This window comes from Parasteatoda tepidariorum, chromosome 6, assembly GCF_982258835.1.
Source record: "Parasteatoda tepidariorum strain Cologne lab strain chromosome 6, Ptep-v5.0, whole genome shotgun sequence".
NCBI lineage: Eukaryota > Metazoa > Arthropoda > Arachnida > Araneae > Theridiidae > Parasteatoda > Parasteatoda tepidariorum.
Window position 1 is genome coordinate 17,543,453 of NC_141760.1, and position 10,291 is coordinate 17,553,743.

Consider the following 10,291-nt stretch of genomic DNA (forward strand, 5'->3'; position numbering starts at 1 on the left):
AGATAATAATTAGAGAACTAGACAGTTTAAATGTCATAATTTTTCAGGAAAAAAAAATCAAACATAAATCAATAATGTTCTTATTCTTATTCTCTACCTCGACTTTGTACGCGGTACTTTTAAGAAAGATAATGTTAAGTGTACATGATGATACAGGATCTATAATATTTTGTTTTCAACACATTGGTGAAACGTGGTGTTATAGATAAGACTAAATTTTATTATATAAACAGTCATGGATAAATTATCGCGCAGCTGCTGAAAAAGTAATCAAACATTGTGTTCCGTAAATGAGGCGCTCTGAAAAAATGAAATCATTAAGATAAACGAGCAGTCGTGGCCGAGTGGTTAAGGCGATGGACTTGAAATCCATTGGGGTCTCCCCGCGCAGGTTCGAATCCTGCCGGCTGCGTCCCTTTTTTATGAATCTATTTTATAATTATTGAATCTTTTAACATCCGTAATATTTATTATTAGCTAATACTATCTAATTTTTAATTAAACTTTCGAAAATAACTTGTTATTTTCCATCTTGAGGTGTTTTTACCTCAATTTTTCAGCTCTCAGTGTAGGTTTAACTTTGGGGGGGGGGGTCTTGTGTCATTGGGGGGGGGTCAGTTCATCCCACTTTATTAACCTTCTGACGTCGAATTTTTATTAATCATATTTTTCATACTTTTTCCTTATTTTTTATTAATTTGCGTCAAATTAAGGGGAAAATGTATTAATTAGCATTTTAATGATTTATGGTTATGAAATACAGCATAAAACATCGGTGACTTTTTCCGCGTTAAAGGTAAAATGTTCCAAACAATAATTTTTCAAATTTTCCTCTTATTTATTTTAGATCTAAGAGAAACAGTTATTCATCATTGAAATTCTTTTAATTAACGAAATTAATAATTATTGATCAATATTTGAATCTGAATGAGAAAAAAAAATTCGAACTACTTATTTCGGATTTTATAGTTTGGTACAAATTTTGTTTCGATGTTCTGATTTTTTTAATAACTATTAGGCAGTTTTTTTTTTTTTTTTTTCAAAATTTAAAAATACCAAAATATATTTTTACCTGCAACAAGTGAAAAGGGACATCGATGTCCTATCTTTATCAATGGATTAAGTAATTGATAAATTTCTAAAATCGCTTTTTTTTCCTTCACTTTTTCATGGGGGGAGGGGGGGTCATCTGAAAGAAATTTCGTAAACTGGTAGCATAAGTAAATTATATTTTTTTCTTCCAAAAGGGGACAGATTTAAACAAAATGTATATAATATCCGGAAATAATACTATAAAAATCGTTAATAAGGTGAAAATGGTTAATGATATTTTTTTATTACATGTTCATAATTATATACAGTATCCGGGATAGCCTGGTTGGTAGGGCGTTGAGCCCATGTCCAAGAGGGCATGTGTTCGATCCTCGTACTCCCCGAGTAGTAAATCATGACTGTTGCACATTAAATCCGTCGGGTCACAAAGTCCTCATTGTTCCCATAAATAATCATACTTCTGGGGGTACAGAAGTAGAAATTGATTGTGTTCTTGTTGTCTGTTTTAGGGTCAAAATTACGATCCGTGGATCTGTGAATAGGAATTAAAGAATTTTCAATGGTGAATAACTCATACTCTTAGATCTAAAATAACTACAAATAAGGGGAAAATTTGAAAAATTAATTTTTGGAAGTGAGCCGTGTATGAAAATTTTTTCTAACTCAGCAGAAGACACCGATGTTTCGTGCAGTATTTCATAACCATAAATTATTAAAATTCTAATCATAATATTTTTCACTTATTTTGACATAAAGTAATAAACATCAGTCTCTTAACCCTTTGACGTAGATGGGATTTTTTTTTTGGCTCTCTAATTGCAAGAAAAAATATATTTTCGTACTTTTTCATTATAAAAAATATTCTAATAGTTATTGAAGAAAATTTTGCTTGATTATCGGAATTATATTTGTCCTGAAATATAAAATCCAAGAAACGTAGTTTAAAAAAAAATGTTTTTTTCATTCATACTCAAAAATTTATCAATAATAGATTTTGTAAATTAAAGCAATTTTAATGATGAATAACTATTTTTTCAAAGATCTAAATAAGTGCAAATTTGAAAAATTATTGTTTGGAAGCTAGCCGTGTTTGGAAAATTTTACTTAAAACGCAGAAAAAGAAACCTGTGTTTCATGCTAGAAAGTCTAAAAGTATTAAAAATATATCTGGTTAACAAAAGCACGAATAAAAGAAACAAAACATATAACGAGAAAAATTAAAAATAAAAGCAAGAGATTTTTATGCAACATCGGAGAGTTGTTGATTTTTGAGAAGATAGTTTTGGTTTTTAAATTTGAGGTTTATACTAACCCGTTACGGGTTTTCCTATATTTTTTTTATAAGTTTATTACTAACCCGTTACGGGTTTTTCTATATTTTTTTCCCAAGGTTATTACTAACCCGTTACGGGTTTTTCTATATTTTTTTCCAATGTTATTACTAACCCGCTACGGGTTTTTCTATATTTTTTGCAAGGTTATTACTAACCCGTTATGAGTTTTTCTATATTTTTTGCAAGGTTATTACTAACCCGTTACAGGTTTTTCTATATTTTTTGCAAGGTTATTACTAATCCATTACGGGTTTTTCTATATTTTTTTCCCAAGGTTATTACTAACCCATTACGGGTTTTTCTATATTTTTTTCCCAAGGTTATTACTAACCCGTTACGAGTTTTTCTATATTTTCTTTCCAATTTATTACTAACCCGTTACGGGTTTTTCTATATTTTTTGCAAGGTTATTACTAACCCGTTATGAGTTTTTCTATATTTTTTGCAAGTTTATTACTAACCCGTTGTGGGTTTTTCTATATTTTTTGTAAGGTTATTACTAACCCGTTACGGATTTTTCCATATTTTTTTCCCAAGGTTATTATTAACCCTTTACTGGTTTTTCTATATTTTTTGCAAGGTTATTACTAACCCTTTACGGGCTTTTCTATATTTTTTTGCACGGTTATTACTAACCCTTCCACGGGTTTTTCTATATTTTTTTGCAAGGTTATTACTAACCCGTTACGGGTATTTCTATTTTTTCGCAAGGTTATTACTAAAACCCGTTACGGGTACTTTAATTTTGTTACTTTATGTGTGGTTGTTAAATAAAAGTTTTTTGTAATTTTTTTTATAAAAATAGAATTGTTACTTAATGTAGCTTGATTCGTTACAATGCTGTATTTCATAATCATAAATTATTATAACGCTAAAAATATTATATTTTTCAATTATTTTGACTTGCAAATATAAAAAAAATTATGAAAATTATGTTTAATAACAATTCTGCGACAGAGAGTTAGGACGACTTTTTACCTACGATCTATCTGAACTGTTAGGGGGAAGTAGACGGTAAGATTCGAAATATACGTTTAATTATCTTTATTTAATTTTCACAGTTAAATTAAAGCTGAATATTTACTCTAACGAACAGATTCTTTTGAAACATAAAAAATACAAGGTCATCACCCAATTAGAATGGCTCGCTTTATTCTATAATTTCATTGATTTTTTTCTCCTTGACAAAATTGTACCATTAAAATTCTGTTCTCAGCATTTTTTGAAGGGTATGAAACATTTGATTGCTTTTATATTTTTGATGATTTGCGGTGTGTTTACATTCAGAGAAATTTTAAACCTCATTCGAATGGATTTTCGTGCATTTAAACAGTAATTTTAAAAAATCTACTCTTGGATTAATTACTACAAAAATGCATTGTATTATATGATCTACTCTTATTACTAATAGTTTACTAAGAATTAATTAAATTATGACGATTATGTTTACTATGAAATTTTATATTTTTAGCAGGTTACTACTTGCCCAAAGAAAAATCTATGATTATGACATCTTTCGTTCTTTTCCTTAGTTAAATTTAATTTTCAGTTATACGTTTGTTTCAGACTTCCGTTTCAGGACTCCCGAGATTTGAACCGAACATTCAACACCTCTGCTTGCCACGGCTAGTAAACACTCATTACTTAAAAATACAGCTCAGCACAAATCTATGAAACATTGTTTTTTCCCTCAAAGTAATTAATCAACTTCTTTCAAAATCAGCTAAATCCCCAATCCTTTTTTTTTTCTTCTTCATATAATTATTTAATTATAATTTTTTTTCGTGGACTGTAGAGCTATCCTATACCACAACAAACATTTTAACAAATACAATTGCCTAGATTAGGTATGTTTATTGCTTTTTTTTATGTATAAAACTTCTACAAATAAACTGAGCTGATTTTAAAAACAAAGGCCTCATATACACACTTAACCACTATTTCATCCTGAGACCCTATCTCTGGACCCCTCGTATAGCATGTCCACGCCTAAAAACAATACCAACATCATTTTTTTTTCTCCCTTTTTAATTCTGCTTGTTTCATTCTTTTTGAAATCCTGTCCATAATGCATCGAAACCATAAAAATTGCCAGCAAAACAGCGAAGTAGAAAAGAAGAAAAAAAAAATGAAATTTAATTTACCTTTCAAGGGCACAGGAATTTGCAGCTCGGCCTTGATCTCTGAGCACCGTATTTTTATACCGTTTTATTTTTATATCTCTCGGTCACGAATTTTATTCATTCAGTTCGTTGTATAATACAAAAGACTATTTCAAAAGAATTCGATTTTTTTTTGTGTGCCCATAGATACTTTTTATTAATTGCGCCTTTTTTTTTCAGGCGTCACCGGCCGGATTAAAAATACTAATAAAAGGGCCTCATTCATAATTCAGTCTCATTTGTAAGAATTTAGTTGCCCTTTATGTTCTGCTTTAATTTCACGATCATTTGTAAAAATGGGGAGGATGACTTTGGGTTATTAAAACCTATAAATTTTCATTTAGGCTGTCACTGAAATTTGCGCTGGTTCATCTGTAGCTCACCTTTAAATGGGCACGACTAAATATAAAATGTTTGCAATAGGGTTATTTTTTTTATACATATAAATATGATTATAGGATTGTTATCTTAATTGTATATACTTATGTACTTAATGTAATGTAAAAAACAAATATATTTTCGTTACCGTTATTATAATTACATTCTGGAACATTCGAAAAAAAATTTAAGTAGAAAGTATTACAACCCTATCAGAAGTAAATTTAGGGATAAATTTAAGAGGCAATTTAAGATGAGGGACCGCATGTAAATAATGCCACACTTTAATATTTTTGACCCCCTTCGCCTCCTTCTTGCAAAATGTTACATTTTACAATTCCCCTAAGCCCCTTGTCACATGTCATGCTATATTACATAAACATAAAACTTGCAGTTTCGAAACTGAGCACTACTTTATGGAATATATTTCATTTTAAAACTTCAACGATGCGTTTAAATGACATTTGTGAGCATAATAATAGTGATTATATATGTACAGTGCGCAAAAAATTATCGCGTCGTAAAAAAGTCGTGTTTTTAAGGTACAATTTCTCAGGAACTTTGCGACCGATTTCACTCAAATTTTGTATTTTGCATTGTAAAATTACATGCTTTGAAATGATGTAAATCTAATAAATACCTTACAGTTTAAATTTTGACTATTAAATAAAATAATATAAAACAATAAATATTTACTAAAAGTTCTTATTTATTCATTTATTTATTTATTTTTGCATGGAAATAAAACGACGTAAAGTAAACGAATTATATAATTGTGTGCAAATATTTTTCAATTCGCTTAAAAAGTCCTTGAGATAGAGCGAAATACGCAAAAAATAACATTAACATTAAGGGCTCTAAACATTGGACTACTCTGGGATTTACACTGTTTCCCAGATTGCTGCAATATTTCGGGGGGTCCAAAATCCTAATCTGTCGGAAAAAAAGGTATGTTTATTCAGAGAAAATACGTTCTTGCGTTTCTTAAAATACCGTCTGCACTAATTAATTAGCACATTTGAGGTCACCTTTCAAGTCATTAAGATTGGGTCTCAGAACGTGAAGATCCGATACTTAGATCAAAAGTTATTCAAATTGGTCCTTTTTTTTGGGCACTTTACTGGTATGATGAAAAAATAAATAATCTAAAAATGTTGGATCTGTTAATTGTAAAAAATTAATCTGTAATAAATTAATGTTGGATCTGTCATTATTTTTCTCAAAATATATGTTGCCACATTTCTCGTTGTCTCCCCCCTACCGCAAACCGTCACAATTTCATAAACCTCCCACCCCTCCAAGCGTAACATCATTTGAGAACGGCCCCTTTAAAGAATTAGAAAATTTTAATCCATGACTTTAGCACGAAAATTTAAAAAAAAATTTAATAACAATAACGTTTTTTTTTTTTTTCACCATCATATTCGAGATCAAAAATATTTCGAAAGAAAATAAAATCGTAAATGAAAATGTTTCAAACGAAATGATTTATTTAAGAACAAAAAAAAAAATAATTACTTAAAGAGGAAAATAAATAAAAATAATAAATTTTTAAACAGAAACAATAAGAAGTCAATAAGAGTAATACTTAAAAAAGTATTGAGTTAAAAAATGGATAGTTGAAATGTGTTTATAACAAACAGTTTTGCTTGTCATAAAAATAAACAAGTAAAGGTAAAGCAAATAAAAACATAATAATAATTCAGTAAAGTAACTAACAATAATAATAAAATGAGCCATTTTACCAATTAAAATAATAGAGAGTACATTTTTTATTTAGAAAGTGTGTAAACTAAAAAACAATAGTAAAAATGGGCTTTAAAACAAAGAGATTAGAAGAGAATAATTATAATAAAAAACATAATTCCGTGTAAAATAAATAATAATTATAAGGAACTAAAGCAATTTTTTCAATGATATTTTAAAATTGCCTGGATTGTATTATTTTGAAATAAAATGCAATAAAACGAGACTTCGGAAAAGGGTTAAGATGAAAGGAATTAGCAAAAAGCAACAATTAGTGAAAAATATAAATAATCAAATAAAATAAATAATAGAAATAATAAGGAATAAAAAGTTAAGCAAGTAATAAGTAAACTAAAAAATGCATATGAGGAAAGGGTGTTATATATTTCTTTTATTATTTATATTCGATTGCAAAAAAAAAAAATTATTAAATTTTAAGAAAAGTAAAACTCACTTTTATGACCGAAATAATTTTTATAAACATAAATTCAAGTTTACGGAGAGAAAAGACGTAAATTAAATCTGTACATAATGTTCTTCTTCGGTAGTTGGAAATAGATTATGTTAATTCTAAAGGATTTTCAATTTAACACAAAATATTTTTTTTTCATCAAAAAATCTCCGTAACATTTAAAAAAGTTATTAAATAAATGAGAGATTTTAAACAAAATTACGCTTAAATTACGTATGAATAAAACTATTGTAAAGGTATAAGTACAAGAAAATTTATTTTTTGTAATTTATTAACTTTTTTTTTTTTTTTGGTTTTAATTATAATTGCTCTATCTTAATATTTCGATTAATTATCAACACATTTTCAATACAGTACATGTATTTTAAATACATGATGTATCAAATTAACTGAAATTTATAATTGGAATCTTTGTGACTGCTACTGAAATAGTAAAGTTATAATAATAAAATGAATGATTATCAAAAGTAATTCTGTCAGTAAAAATAATTAAATTAATTTTAAATAACTATTCAAATGAAAATAATTATTAAAATAAAGTTGTGAACCAATAATAATATTAATAATAGTTAAAATGAGTGGTATTATGAGGAAAAAAAATAGTCAACATCAAAATGTTAGGTTCTACCGAGATTTGAACTCGGATCGCTGGATTCAGAGTCCAGAGTGCTAACCATTACACCATAGAACCTTTCTTCCCATGCCGGGAATCGAACCCGGGCCGCGTGGGTGAAAGCCACGAATCCTAACCACTAGACCACATGGGATTGACTTTTACGCTTTTCACTACTAAACTAAAGCTCTCAACCTAGTTTTTGTGAATTGCTTTAAATGATATTATACAATAAGAAAAACGCTTTTTTAATCTGCTAATTGGGGGGAGTAAAAAAATGCAATATAATGAGATAGAAAATATAGAAATCTGGTAAAAAAATTTTAATAGTAATTTTTTTAATTATTTATTTCAGTATCCATATCAAGATTTCATCTTGACTTCCTCTCTGAGGAAGATAAATACCAATTTTTAAAATGGCATTGCGTTAAAGTATTAGAGAATGTCGGTAAAGATAAGATGAAATAAAGGTAGTTAAAAAATAAGTTCAGAATTAAAGTTTTTTGTGGAAAAAAAATTTAACAATAGTGAATAAAAATAATAATGGAAAATGATACTTCTATAAAAATAATAGGTTCTACCGAGATTTGAACTCGGATCGCTGGATTCAAAGTCCAGAGTGCTAACCATTACACCATAGAATCCTTCTTCCCATGCCGGGAATCGAACCCGGGCCGCGTGGGTGAAAGCCACGAATCCTAACCACTAGACCACATGGGACTTGATTCCGTTGCAGAAGGTTTCAAACTAAAAAAAAAGAAAACACTTTTCTTTTCAGCTTTTGACGTATTTATACGTAATTGAAATTAATTTCTATTTTTAATCAAATCAAAAAGCAGGTGTATAACTTATCAGATTGATAAGATATTTTTCTGTCATTGGTGAAACAGAAAATAATGCAACCAATTCGCAATTTCGCAGCTCAAATTTAAAACTTTCGCAAGTTTTTTTTAAGTTTTCTTTCTTTTTTTTTTCTTTCTGATTATTGATACTATTATCAGCAGTACTTCCAAATTATCACATGTGTTTAAAAATAAAGTTTGAAAGTAACTGAATATGCATTAAAGAAGAAAAAAAAAAAAAAAAAACTACGTATAAAATAGTTTGGTAAGATAAATAGTATTTATCATTCATTCCTTATTTCTATTTCAGTTTATTTGAAACTTTTGGTTGGAAATGCTTTTAAACATAAATTTTCATGATTAAAACTCCAAAAAATAAGTTGTTATAATTGAACAATAAACTGGAAAATTAAAGTAATAATTAACCATAATGGAATGCTTCTGTTTTTCAGTTCTGTTTTTTCCCCTAACAAATTGATGAATTGAAAACGAATATAGAAACGAATATGAAAACGTATATAGAATTAATTATATTTGCAATATTCTGCATATTTTAGTTAAGATTTAAATTATTAAAAAATATATACATATTAGCTTATAATATACTAATTATATAAATAATGAAAATAAACTACTTGTAAAGTTTCTGTGAAACTAAATTCATGTATAGCTTACATTTAACAAAGTAAAACTTCTATTTTGAGATTAGTAGAAAAAATTAGAATAGTCTTATAAGTTCTACTCGTTTAAAAAATAAAAAAAAAAGGTTTAGAATTAGAATAGAGAAGTTTAGAATAAGACTGACTTTTATCCAGTTTGTCAGATGTCATACCTACAACGAATTCGAATCTTTTCAGGTCCTTGCTGTCCCCTCTGTCCCTATGAACAGACAAGATGAAAACGACAATCAATGTGCAGTTCTTATAGGCGATTTTGAAATGGCACTTTATTGGCAGGCCAGAGAACTTATAAGGCAATAACTTCGGACTATTCTGTTTTGTCACCCTTTTTATTGTATTTTTAACAGTTTTTACATAGTTATATGCCTCTCCATTAGAAATAAATAGGGTTTTCACCAGCAATAAATATTTAGTGGTCCATTAGTACCATTTAGTGGTCCTAATAGGTCAGTGGTCCACATAATTCATGTTATGGTACATATCAAAAATTATTAATTGCCACTTATAATACCTTAAAGCTAATTAGGTACATTACCCTGTAATGATTGAAGATTAGTATTTATTAACATTAAGTGAAAAAATGTTAAAATAATATAAGTAAATATATTTAACATAGATATTAAAATGCTGCGACCAAATAAATATGTAAATGAAGAAAATAGAGAAAGTAAGAGCTAATAAAATATTATATAAATAATTAATTATTTAAAAATTACTAAATTTTAAATAAAGTCAATTCTAAGTGAACAAAAATAATTGTTTTATATGATGACCTATTATACTTTCAGCTCATAAATGCAAAGCACAGCACAACATGCGAGTTCGAAATTTCAAAATTTAAATTAAAAAATTTTAGTACCTCACTTCTCGGTAATTCCATTTGAATACCAGGTATTTGAATTACATACCACAAGTAGAACAATAATTATAAATCATACAATTATTTTTAAAAAAATTATTTTATTTATGCTGCATGGAATTCGATGCAAATTCAAATTCGATTCTTTTTAA

General features: G+C 27.9%; 5 non-coding genes across 5 annotated transcripts; 1 reads left to right on the forward strand and 4 right to left on the reverse strand.

Moving 5' to 3' along the window:
• The first annotated feature begins 330 nt into the window (after positions 1-330).
• TRNAS-UGA (transfer RNA serine (anticodon UGA)) lies at positions 331-412 on the forward strand. The gene has a single exon. It is a non-coding gene; the product is annotated as a tRNA-Ser (tRNA).
• A 7,352-nt stretch (positions 413-7,764) lies between these two features.
• Positions 7,765-7,836, reverse strand: TRNAQ-CUG (transfer RNA glutamine (anticodon CUG)). The gene has a single exon. It is a non-coding gene; the product is annotated as a tRNA-Gln (tRNA).
• Positions 7,837-7,840: 4 nt separating this feature from the next.
• On the reverse strand, positions 7,841-7,912 carry TRNAE-UUC (transfer RNA glutamic acid (anticodon UUC)). Its single transcript has one exon. It is a non-coding gene; the product is annotated as a tRNA-Glu (tRNA).
• A 418-nt stretch (positions 7,913-8,330) lies between these two features.
• TRNAQ-UUG (transfer RNA glutamine (anticodon UUG)) lies at positions 8,331-8,403 on the reverse strand. The gene has a single exon. It is a non-coding gene; the product is annotated as a tRNA-Gln (tRNA).
• A 3-nt stretch (positions 8,404-8,406) lies between these two features.
• Positions 8,407-8,478, reverse strand: TRNAE-UUC (transfer RNA glutamic acid (anticodon UUC)). Its single transcript has one exon. It is a non-coding gene; the product is annotated as a tRNA-Glu (tRNA).
• Between the last annotated feature and the right edge of the window lie 1,813 nt (positions 8,479-10,291).